Raw genomic sequence first — 13990 nt, 5'->3', positions numbered from 1 at the left:
CTGGGTTTCCACCCGGCTACGAAGCCAAAGGACTCCCTACTTAGTCGCCTCACACGACTTATGAACGAAATCCTCCTCTGGAACTAGTTGCCATTAGTTATCATGCTAGTGTGACTCTACTTCTTTCTGATCTAACCGATCGGGTCCATGCGTCAAATCTTGTCATCATCAAATCCAAGATTAAAAGTGATTGCTACCTGACTGATGGTAGCCTTATCTCACACGTCCTGAAGCAGCCCATTACTTCTCTGATCTCATAACTGTAGTGACGTCCCAACAGTCTCATTACTGGCTTAACCAGATCTAATCCATTTGGGTAAATCCGAAATCCAATCTGTGGATTTCCATATCCTAACTGCTGCACCTGAACTGGTGGGTACTCCTGTTCCTTCCGTGTTCTAACAACATGTTCATGCCATCTACCAACCTAGTGAATGCTACGGCTACCCCGCAGACTTACAACACTCTAACACTATCTGCCAACCTGGTGAATGCTACGGCTACACCCGCAGACTTACAACACCCCTCACACTATCTGCTGCTAGTGAATGCTATGGCTACACCCGTAGTCTTACAACACCCCTCACACTATCTACTACTATTGAATGCTACGGCTACTCCCGTAGTCTTACAACACTTTCCAAACCGGGTCGAACACACACTCGACCTAACCCTCAACTAAACTTGAGTCCTAACCGGAACTCTAACCTGGTTCACAAAACCTACTATCACATGACCCCATTATATCAGTACCGTACCCATGTTGTGATCAAAGCGTCACGGTAAACCACGAAATCATCTACACCCTCTAGTAGGGTGAGAATCGGTGCCTCGCACAATCGCTGTCTGAGAGTCTTGAAGGCTGCCTGCTGCTCAGGCCCCCAACGAAAGCCCACCGACTTCTTGGTCAGTCTGGTTAAAGGAACCTTAATCTCAGAGAAGTCTCGTATAAATCTTCGGTAATAACCCGCTACACCTAGGGAATTCCAAATCTCAGATGGAGACCTCAGAATCTCTCACTGCATTACGGCCTCTACCTTGGCCGAATCAACTGGAATACCCTTCTCGTTGACAAGGTGGCCAAGAGATTGCACCTTGCGCAACCAGAACTCACAGTTGGAGAACTTTATAAAAAGTCTCTCCCCCACTTAGATTCGAATAAGTCTTCACATTACATGAGAATTGAAGGATTTCCAATCCTTCTCGCTTTCTAATATCCCACTGATGACAACTTGTGCCTACCAATGCTAGCGTTTAATCGCCGATTAAACCTTGAGATCTCCCATCCTCGGAAATCTCGATGAGTACTCTTGAAATCTGATCCAGTCTGACACCTCAGTCCACCTAACATGCTGTCAATTGAGGACCTTAATCTACACTCTAGCTGACGAATCCTCATCCCCACTCCCAATTTTGCAGTACCACTAAACTCCAACCGAACACAGCCCATGCAAAAACACAATTCTCTTAAACATCTAATGACCAACCACTTATGCATCTAACACTCGCGACTGACACTACCCTCTTCCTAACACCAGTTATGTCCTAGCAACGATAGTGCCTTGAACTCCAAATTTCATCCATAAACAATTACCGACCACGCCTGAACATTCATAGAGCCCCTGAACGCTGACTTCACTGTAGAACTATAGCTCTACTCCTGACCGAGTATCCTCTAACTAATTCTTCTGCATAGATCCTGACAAAGATCTGGAATAATAACGGTACACTCGAAACACATTCCGTAAGATCTGTCCCTCTGTGTGTTCATCAAGGACCTTTCGGCATGCAGGATGGCATATATGATCCTTGATAAGCCAAACTCTATCAGAAACCGACCCGATATCCGAATTATCCACTCTCATTCGCAATCCCAAAGCCATACGTATTCCCAATATCCATCTAATAAGATGCCATACCCGCAACATCTGGAGGGATACTGATCCCCTTCTGCTGACACGACCAATCCTGCTACCCAGTAGCAGCCTGAACCCTTGGAGTGACAAACTCCCTCGTGTACTTTATCGTACGCGCTGCGCTGACTCAGGCCCTGTTGGCCTTTCACCCGATGATCAGAAGTCATAGGTCTCTTCCCGGGACCCTCTAATATATGCACCTGGCACGAGCCTCTCTTCTCAAAGAGCTCCAAATCGATCCCGCATCTTCAACCCTTGGAAATCATATCCTTCAGGGTCTGACACCCGGTCACTCTCACTACCTCGCTTGCCAATGGCTAAGCTGCAACAACTGGAACATCCTCTGTCCCTAAACTAGGTCACAAACTCTTCCCTGAAGCTTCTTAGATTCTCCAATACTCTCACCGAGTCAAGTATGGATCCTGTGCTTTTAGTAGTACGGTCCCAATACTACCTTCCACACCTATCCATACATTCCTCAACAATCCTCCCGGATCCTCCAAGTCACTTCCTCAACTGGTACACCTAAGTCTAACTGAGCCTCACTATTAACTCACTGAAATATATCATAGGCTTCCCTAGGTTCCCGAACTCACCCAGTCCTCAACTGCTGAAAGATTCCCAGTAATGTCAACTAGCTACCTCATGAATATAGCCACATGCAACAGAGATCAGATAACCCTTCGAGTAAAAGACCCATCCCTAGAACAGTTGGACTCAGACAAGAGCTGTGCAATAGGGTCAAGTCTCTCACCTTGAGATTATCTGGCCTGTGTCCCATGTAACCTAGCATATTCACATAATAGTTAACTCACATTACTAAGAGTCCCACAAACCACAGAGCAAGCAGCATTCAGACAATGGAAAATCTAACCATCATATTCCAATCAAATCATTCTATCCTCTAATCAAGAATCTGTACATATAATTCAAGGCTCATACAATCAGGCATAACCTAAACAGGCTATCCTATTACTGACTGATCAGTACTAGCATACAGGTCTATGAGCACATACGGTAGGCATATGAGGCATCCTCCTAGATCCTAGGCCCTAATCTGGCATGCAATTCTCATAATCATATCATATCATATCATACCATAACATAACATGTATGGGTATCTTGGGGAAACTTACTTGAGCTCGGCTGATTGCACGCATCACACACTTTTTTCTTCTCAAAGTTCTTTTCTCTTTTCAGATTCTTTTCAAACTCTGTTTTTATAAAATGGTTTTACTTTTGAAAAATTTCATACCAAGCCCTTAGTTTGAGTTTAGACACACCTGAGAGTATTTCCGAATCCCTCAAACCAAAGCTCTGATACCAACTTGTAACATCCCAAAGATACAGGCCAAAAATTTCATTTTTAAATACGTCATTATAAAACCAACAGTGTAATAAAACATCTGTAATACCATGTCATGCCAAAACCAAAGTAGAAATAATCAAAAGTGTTATCAGAAAACAATATCAGAGTGTAATCCCAAAGATCTCATGTGCGGAAAACCATAGTGTGATGCACTACGATCAAGTCGGCCCCTTTCCTTTGAAAATGAAGTACCTGAAACCAAAACTTAAAACCGTAAGCACGAAGCTTAGTGAGTTCCCCCATCATACCACATACCATACGGTCATATAACATACATATATTGTCACACATATCTGGGTGCCCGACCTACCCCTTCGGTCCTCTCGAGCGGATACTGCCTAGCATATCTGGGTTCTAGCCTTCCCTTCGGTCCTCTCGACCGGATACTGCCTAACATACCTGGGTGCTGGGTTCCCCTTCTGTGACAACTAGAAATTTTGTGTCTTGTAATCACTACATTCAAGTAAAATGTAGAATCCAAAAACTTAAAAGCATGTATGATACTTACTCTATGACAACAGAATTTCAATCAAATACACCATACAAATACTACTAATAGTCAATAAGCAATTGGAAACCCTAGAAGTTCTTGTTTAGGTCCATTTTGGATTAGGACTTCCTTATTGGACCCATTAGGCCAATAAGCCTCCAATTTGACTATCATGGGATTAGAACCTTTAAATGGGCTCTAATTGAACCCACTTTCATTTTTTTCAACATTTTGGGCCATAATGGGCTTAGAATTAAACAAAATACCTTTATTGGTCCATAACAAATATAATCAACGAAATTGGGCCATGAGGCACCCTAGGAGTCCAATGGGCCGAAAAACAATCAATATGGACCCATGATTTGGATTTAAGCACCAAAGGCCCAAGTCTCCATCTCTCCCCTCTATTTCTCGGCCCAACACAAAAAAAAAAGATTAATTAGAATTAAACCTTGACACATCATTATTGCTCAAAGGATATCAAGGTTTAATACATCACATACATCTAGGGCATCTCATGTTCCCATGCAACTTCTTTTCCCTCTCTCTCTTCTTATGATCGACCGAGAGCCAAACCACACACACACACAACATCATAACTCTTCCAAACTCTCTCAAATATTCTCCTCCTTCCCACTCCAAAATCTCGAAATTTTGCTTGTGCATTAAGAGGATTTCAAGAAAATATCATCACTTCTTGGTAAGTTATACATATCCAAGGATTTTATAACTCTTTTTTCATGATTAGATCCCTTCTCTTAAACATTTGTGGTAATCATACTCTTAGAATCCCCTCAAGTTCGAGATCATCATCAAGGTGTTGGTAGGGCCGAAAATCACCTCACTTTCTTCCATTTCTTCTGCAAAACCGAAACCACACCCAAGGTGAGCTTCATACCCCCTTATTTTCGGTTTTTATAAGTTTTGTGGGGGTGGGGGGAATACAAGCAAATGTGTAGATCTATCATTATGTGTATGCCTTGTATGATTTCTATGTTTATTTACATACTTTTCTGTGTTTATGGTGTTGAGACTGGTCAAAAGGACCTAAAAATCGAGATTTGTGTTATGATGCATGAAACAAGGGCTAAAACATATCATTATACAAAAGTCATTACTAGAAAAATAACCAAGTTGGTTTAGATGAATATCTTGGGCTAAAAATCACATTTTTGGACTTAAAATGCTAAGAATATGAAGTTTAAGGAACCAAAATGTCAAAATACAAATTCTGGAGGTTAAGAAGTGTCAAAATAGTTTCATAAAGGAATTTTTCAGTAATATACACTTTAGAATGTTTAAAATGTAAATTTCTAAACTTAATGGGCTAAAAATGAACTTTTCGGCCCAATAGGGCCCAATATGCGAAATTTTCCAATTTGAGGGGCTGAAACTGTGTTTTTCTGTAAAACAGTGGACTACTAGTGTTCCAAGTCCTTTTCAAAGGTTAAAAATGCTTTTCATAATTGAAAAGGACCAAAGTTGCAAAAAATTTCCCATTTGGGCCAAAAGTATAAAAATTGCGAAAAAGAGAGGTTACAGCCGAGAAAACTGTATTTTGAGGGACTAAAACTATTTTCAACTAAAAATGTGATGAAAAATATCAATTTCAATAAGTTTTGGTGTTAGAATGCCTAGAAAAATGGTTTAAGGACTAAACCGGAAATTAATTTATTCAAAGGGTTGAAAAAGTAAATTTACAAAATAAAGAGGGCTGTAAACAGAAAAATTTCAATGTTAATTCAATACATCCGTTGTGATCAAATATTGACACTGCGACGACCGACGAATTACAATACACAACAACACCAAAAATCGTTATCAAACGAATTGATTCAGTCTCGAATTAATAACAAATCTGAAACTACTAACACGACGACAGCTCGATTCTTACATGGAAAATTTGGGAATTCAATACACACATGAGAGTGCACAGACGTCGATACACCATCTTTGGGCCCAAAAGTGTAAAATCTTGCTTGTTGGGCCTAGCTAGCCCAATGACCTGATCTTTAGGCCCGAAGACATCAACCTTACGAGTTGTTGGGTCTTACATGATCCAACACAGCGTAAAAGGACTTTCAATGGCAACGTGCTGCTGGTCCCTAAGGGTCCTTCGGTACTACTAGCGAAGTCGAGAATTCACTCTTGCGAGTTGGGCTAAGGGCCCTTCGCATTCTCTATAGCCTTGAACGACGTACGGAAATACCGGGGGCTTCGCACCTTCTTTTTCCCCTCGGTCGTGGGGCTACATGAGTCCGGGGGGTTGGGTTATGTGAATAAGTGAAAGCGACGCCTATGGGATCGTTTGTACGGTTGTTAACTGGTCGTTTTCGTTAACGTACGTTACAACAATTCACAATCCACTATTAATCCGACGTCTCCGGAGCTCAACGAATACCCTATCGTAACAAAATAACAATACATAACTAATTAAAGCAAAGTGATAGGAAAACGTCGGGTTTTCCTAGAGTTTTCAACTATTACACCTACAAACTACATAACGAGTTTTACAAATCGTACACATACAATTATAGAAACCAACAAGCATACTTATGGATCTTCAGAAAATATCGGATTTTCTGGTGGTTTTCAAAACAATACAACACATTGGATTTCAAACATTACTTATGAACTCACCAACATTTCATATGTTGACGTTTTTCAAAATACTTGTATTCTCAGGTAACAGATAAAGTGAAGAAAAAATTGTACTCTATGATGTTTTGCGGTTGTTTAATTAGCAACGAACAATTTATTTTTGGGCATGTAATATTTTGGAACAATGTAATGGATGTAAACACTATCAGTTGTAATATTCAAATGTTGGTGATGAATGATGTTATGTTTCATGTATATTCATTGTGATGGTATTCAATTTAGTCACAACAGCCCCCGGACGTTTCCGCCGTCTGGTTCGGGGGTGTGACAGGTTGGTATCAGAGCATTGTTTATAGTGAACTAGCATATCGAACCATACATTGATATGCACCTATAAACCAAAAGAGGGACTAACATAACTCTGAACAAAACAAGTAAAATACAATGATAAAACACCTTTGCTTGCATTAGGGATAAGGAACATAACGTCGAACCAAACAAAATAATGCTAGTATCTCGGTTAATTCAGGACTGTTCTTAGTGGTACCAAGGAGTGGATGTAGCCTGATCAACTACATTCTCTTCAAAGTATAACTATCACACATTCTGATGAGATCAGGATAGCTAGGGAACCTAAAGCTATACCCCTTTATCACCAAAAAGAGAGCGTCTAGTTAGCATAACTCATAGTCAGAAGAGTGACGATAGTTTATATTTTCCCCCAGTCATCATGGAGGAAGAGCAGCAGGGTATCCAGTTCCATCAAGTCCTAGTGACTCACGGGATGCTTGAGGATGAACCAGAAGGGAATCCAGAGGAAGCACACGACGTCGGACCTGACGAATATATAGACACCGACTACGAATTTGGAGAGACCGACGACGACGTCGAGAAAGGCCAAGACGGGGACAAGGACCACATCCCGCCGTGTGAGGACGAGGCGCAACCAGACCACCCCGCTCCACCAGTGAACCCTCCAAGGGAGAACCGTTCCCCCAAAGCTGAGATCGCCGCACTGCGACAACAGCTGTATGCTATGGAGGCTCGGGCAGTGCGAGCTGAGCATGAGAGGGATGAGGTTATTGGAGACATGACGGAGATGGCTCAGTTACTGGCGCAACATTTCGGCATATGACCCCGCCAATACGTAGGACGCAGATCGTCGTGGTTAGGGATAGACATATCTTAGTAGGTCGTTAGGAACTATGCTATGTACCCCCGACTCTATGTTTAAGTGACTACACTACTCATAGAGCCGTTATGCTGTCAAACTAGTGCCACTCATGTATGCTCTTATGAGCAAATTTTTCATATATCAAATGCGGATAATATTAGTAAACTTTTACGTGCCTTGTTATGATATTACAAATTGCTATGTGTTGAGAAATCTATGATTGTATGTTGGATGATAGGAATGTTTTAGTACGTACATTGCACCTAGTCAGTAGGGTCACAACCTTCCAGAAACCCCAAACACTCAACATCTTTCCGTTTCATGACAGAAAGATGCCTCGCCGACCTACTCGCGGAAACCCTGGACCAACCCCACCCGAAGTTGACTCCACTGCATTTCAGGAAGCCGTGTCTGCTGCGGTCACCGCAGCTATGGCACAACTCCATCAGGGGAATAACGGAGGAGGCAACGGGCAAGGGGCAGGGAGTTCGAACAACGTGATGAATCAAGGACCTACTAAAACATGTACCTACAAGGAGTTTACAAACGCCAAACCACGAACTTTTAACGACACTGGAGGAGTGATCACTCTGAAGCGATGGATCGAGAAGGTGGAATCGGTATTCGAGATATGTGATTGTCCTGAGCAGATGAAAGTGAAGTTCGCGGCCTGCACTTTTGTCGATCAAGCGCTCACCTGGTGGAACGGACATGTGGAAGCCATGACACTTCCTGTAGCCAACTCTATGCCGTGGGCGGAGATGAAAGAAATGCTAATGGCTGAATACTGCCCACGAGGCAAGATTTAGAAAATGGAGCAAGAGCTGTGGAACCTCACTGTGCAGAATGCGAATATCAATGCCTACATATCGAGATTTAGTGAACTGTCTCTGTTGTGCCCGGGTATGATCACCTCGGAAGGAAAGAAGATTGAACGATTCATCTGGGGACTGACATCACCAATCCAAGGAAATGTGATAGCTGCAAACCCGGAAACATTCGACAGTGCGAAGAGATTGGGGAAGAAGTTGTATGAGCATAACACCAAAAAGGGTGAGAAGCCAGCGGAGATTGAGGGCAAAAAGGAAGGTGATGACAAGAAAGGGAAGAACAACAAGAGGAAGGGACGTCAGGGCCCCGAGACCTCTAAAAAGCAGCAGACAGTGGCGGTTAATGCTGCCACTGCATCGGTTCCAGCCACACCACATGCTCCAGCCTCAGCTGCTTCAAATGCTCCTAGACCTTATTCCGGTAATCTTCCCAAGTGCAACAAATGCGGTTTCCATCACCATGGAGAATGCAAGGAGTCACAGCGCACCAGTTGTAACCGAAGGGGACACACAACGAAGTACTACAGGACTTACCCTCCCCAGAACCAACAACAAGGAAACAGCAACAACAACAACCATCGCAACAACAACAACATCAATACCGGCGGCAATAATACAGGGCCTAGCCACACCTGCTTCGGGTGTGGGAGGACTGGGCACTTCCACCGAGACTGCCCTAACAACAACAATCCCGGGAATGGAGGAACAGGAAGGATGCTGACCATGGGTCAAGGAGAGGCGGTTCAGGACCCCGCAGTTGTGACCGGTATGTTTCTCCTAAACCACACTTATGCATGCATCCTGTTTGACACCGGAGCGGAACGAAGTTTCGTAAGTAATAAGTTTAAGCATTTATTAAAACAACCACCCCAGAAGCTCAATGAAACCTTTACGGTGGAAATGGCCAATGGGAAAACCGAATCTACCAGGGAAGTCTACATCGGATGTACCCTAACCCTCAATCAACACGTCTTTCGAATAGACTTGATGCCTGTATCAATTAGGAGTTTCAATGTGATTATTGGCATGGACTGGTTAAGCCCCCACCATGCTGAAATTATGTGTCATGAGAAGGCCGTTCGCCTTCGCCTCCCCAATCATGAAACCCTAGTAATTTACGGAGACAAACCTAGCATGAACCTCCGCCTCATCTCGTGCATCAAGGCACAAAAACATCTACGAAAGAACAATTTGGCATTCCTGGCTCACATAGTGGATAAAACCAAGGAAGAGGTTAATGTTCAAGACATTCCCATAGCATGTGAATTTCCAGACGTGTTTCCTGAAGATCTTCCAGGAGTGCCCCCAGAGAGACAAGTGGAGTTTCGAATTGACCTCGTTCCAGGAGCAACTCCTCTCGCTAAATCACCCTATCGTCTAGCTCCTGCTGAAATGCAGGAATTGTCCAGCCAACTCAGTGAACTCTTGGACAAGGGATTCATCCGCCCTAGTTACTCGCCATGGGGAGCCCAGTCCTCTTTGTCAAAAAGAAGGACGGATCTTTTAGAATGTGCATCGATTACAGAGAGTTAAATAAACTCACTGTTAAAAATCGGTACCCACTCCCACGAATCGATGATCTATTTGACCAGCTCCAAGGAGCTAGTTATTCTTCTAAGATATATCTACGGTCCGGATATCACCAACTCAAAGTCCGGGAAGAGGATATTCCAAAAACCGCTTTCCGAACTCACTACAGACATAACGAATTTGTCGTAATGCCCTTCGGTCTGACAAATGCCCATGCAGCATTTATGGACCTAATGAATCGAATCTGTCGACCATTCCTCAACAACTTTGTCATTGTTTTCATCGATGACATCCTCATCTATTCTCGAAGCAAAGAAGAGCATGGCCAACATCTCTGACAAGTCCTAGAAACTCTACGATCGGAAAAGCTATACACAAAACTATCTAAGTGTGAGTTCTGGCTCCGGAGTGTGAACTTCCTAGGTCATGTAGTCAGCCAAGATGGAATCCATGTGGATCCTTCTAAGGTCAAAGCTGTTGAAGGATGGGCAATCCCGACAACACCTACGGAAATCCGTCAGTTCTTGGGTCTAGCAGGCTATTATAGGAGATTCATTGAAAACTTCTCTAAGATCGCCAAGCCACTTACCTCGCTTACACAAAAGGGCGTACCATTCAAATGGACGGACAAACAAGAAACCGCATTCCGAACCCTGAAACAAGCTCTCTGTAGTTCCCCGGTACTATCGCTACCGGAGGGAACGGAAGATTTCGTGGTCTACTGTGACGCGTCAAATCAGGGCTTAGGTTGCGTTCTCATGCAGCGTGGAAGGGTGATAGCTTACGCATCTCACCAACTAAAGATGCACGAAGTAAATTATACAACCCATGACCTGGAATTCGGAGCCGTGGTCTTCGCTCTGAAAATTTGGAGGCACTACCTGTACGGTACAAAGTGCACCATCTTCACGGACCACAAAAGTCTCCAGCACATCTTGAACCAGAAAGAGTTGAACATGAGGCAACGAAGATGGGTTGAATTGTTGAACGATTACGAGTGTGAAATCAAGTACCACCCGGGCAAAGCCAACGTGGTAGCCGATGCATTAAGTCGGAAGGAGTACTCAAATCGTCGTACAAAAACTCTCTCTATAACCATCCAATCTCACTTAGCAACTCAAATTGTGGTAGCCCAGTCGGAGGCAATGAAAGCGGAAAACAGGACAAGCGAAGCATTGCGCGGGATGGAGAAGAACCTAGAGGCAAAGGAGAATGGAGTATACTACTTCATGAACCGTATTTGGGTCCCTAAAATCGGAGGATTTAGGGAGGTAGTTATGAAGGAAGCCCACAGGACGCGATACTCCATTCATCCTGGTTCAGACAAGATGTATTTGGATATTAAACAACACTATTGGTGGCCTAACATGAAGGCGAAAATTGCTACCTACGTTAGTAAGTGCCTTACGTGTGCCAAGGTAAAGGTGGAATACCAAAAGCCCTCAGGGTTATTATAGCAACCGGTAATTCCTGAGTCGAAATGGGAGGGGATTTCTATGGATTTCGCGACCAAGTTACCCAAAACGTCGGATGGACTAGACACCATATGGGTAATAATCGACCGACTGACGAAATCTGCCCATTTCCTGCCAATCAAAGAATCCTACAAGATGGAGAGATTGACTCGTTTATACGTTCGAGAAATCGTGAGACTCCACGGAGTGCCAATATCTATCATCTCGGATAGGGACAGTAGGTTCACTTCACGTTTTTGGCAATCACTCCATAAGGCAATGGGAACTCATCTCGGCATGAGCACCGCTTATCATTCGCAAACGGATGGTCAAAGCGAACGAACCATCCAAACGCTCGAAGACATGCTCCGCGCGTGCGTGATAGACTTTGGGAAGTCTTGGGATACCCACCTACCTTTAATCGAATTCTTGTATAACAATAATTATCATTTGAGCATCAAGGTGGCTCCTTTCGAAGCACTGTACGGGTGTAAATGTAGATCACCGTTATGTTGGGCTGAGGTTGGCGATACCCAACTAGCAAAAACACATACGTCGGACAAAGCGCTAACGGGACCGGAGATCATTCGTGAAACCACGGAAAAGATCGTCCAAATCAGGGCTCGATTACAAGCATCGCGTGACCGACAAAAGAGCTACGCCGATAAACGACGAAAGCCCTTAGATTTTCAGGTCGGCGATCGAGTACTGTTGAAAGTCTCACCCTGGAAAGGGGTTATACGTTTCGGAAAACGGGGAAAACTGAACCCACGATACATTGGACCTTTCGAGATCGTCACCCGAATAGGTCCAGTGGCGTATAAGCTGCAGCTACCCACAGAGCTAAACAGTGTTCACCCCGTGTTCCATGTCTCTAATCTAAAGAAATGTCTATCAGATAAAACACTCGTCATTCCCCTTGAAGAGATCGAAATCAACGAGAATCTCCTGTTCGTTGAAGAACCAATCGAAATCATGGACAAGGAGGTGAAGCGTACTAAGCAAAGTCGCATCCCGATCGTGAAAGTACGGTGGAACGCAAAGCGTGGGCCAGAATTCACGTAGGAACGCGAAGATCAAATGAAGCAAAAGTACCCTCACCTATTCTAGCATTCTCAAATCTAGCTTTCAAACAGAATTTTGGGGACGAAATTCCCTCTAACAGGGGGATGATGTCACAACTAGAAATTTTGTGTCTTGTAATCACTACATTCAAGTAAAATGTAGAATCCAAAAACTTAAAAGCAAGTATGATACTTACTCTATGACAACAAAATTTCAATCAAATACACCATACAAATACTACTAATAGTCAATAAGCAATTGGAAACCCTAGAAGTTCTTGTTTAGGTCCATTTTGGACTAGGACTTCCTTATTGGACCCATTGGGCCAATAAGCTTCCAATTTGACTATCATGGGATTAGAACCTTTAAATGGGCTCTAATTGAACCCACTTTCATTTATTTCAATATTTTGGGCCAATGGGCCTAGAATTAAACAAAATACCTTTATTGGTCCATAACAAATATAATTAACCAAATTGGGCCATGAGGCACCCTAGGAGTCTAATGGGCCGAAAAACAATCAATATGGACCCATGATTTGGATTTAAGCACCAAAGGCCCAAGTCTCCATCTCTCCCCTCTATTTCTCGGCCCAACACAAAAAAAAAAAAGATTAATTAGAATTAAACCTTGACAGATCATTATTGCTCAAAGGATATCAAGGTTTAATACATCACATACATCTAGGGCATCTCATGTTCCCATGCAACTTCTTTTCCCTCTCTCTCTTCTTATGATCGGCCGAGAGCCCAACCACACACACACACAACATCAAAACTCTTCCAAACTCTCTCAAATATTCTCCTCCTTCCCACTCCAAAATCTCGAAATTTTGCTTGTGCATTAAGAGGATTTCAAGAAAATATCATCACTTCTTGGTAAGTTATACATATCCAAGGATTTTATAACTCTTTTCTCATGATTAGATCCATTCTCTTAAACATTTGTGGTAATCATACTCTTAGAATCCCCTCAAGTTCGAGATCATCATCAAGGTGTTGCTAGGGCCGAAAATCACCTCACTTTCTTCCATTTCTTCTCCAAAACCGAAACCACACCCAAGGTGAGCTTCATACCCCCTTATTTTCGGTTTTTATAAGTTTTGTGGGGGGGGGATACAAGCAAATGTGTAGATCTATCATTATGTGTATGCCTTGTATGATTTCTATGTTTATTTACATACTTTTGTGTGTTTATGGTGTTGAGACTAGTCAAAAGGACCTAAAAATCGAGATTTGTGTTATGATGCATGAAACAAGTGCTAAAACATATCATTATACAAAATTCATTACTAGAAAAATAACCAAGTTGGTTTAGATGAATATCTTGGGCTAAAAATCACATTTTTGGACTTAAAATGCTAAGAATATGAAGTTTAAGGGCCCAAAATGTCAAAATACAAATTCTGGAGGTTACGAAGTGTCAAAACAGTTTCATAAAGGAATTTTTCCAGAAATATACACTTTGGAATGTTTAAAATGTAAATTTCTAAACTTAATGGGCTAAAAATGAACTTTTCGGCCCAATAGGGCCCAATATGCGAAATTTTCCAATTTGAGGG

This window comes from Lactuca serriola, chromosome 4 (genome assembly GCF_051521515.1).
Source record: "Lactuca serriola cultivar US96UC23 chromosome 4, Lser_US96UC23_V15, whole genome shotgun sequence".
Taxonomy (NCBI): Eukaryota; Viridiplantae; Streptophyta; class Magnoliopsida; order Asterales; family Asteraceae; genus Lactuca; species Lactuca serriola.
The sequence above is the reverse complement of the archived record's forward strand: the minus strand, read 5'-3'. Positions refer to the sequence as shown.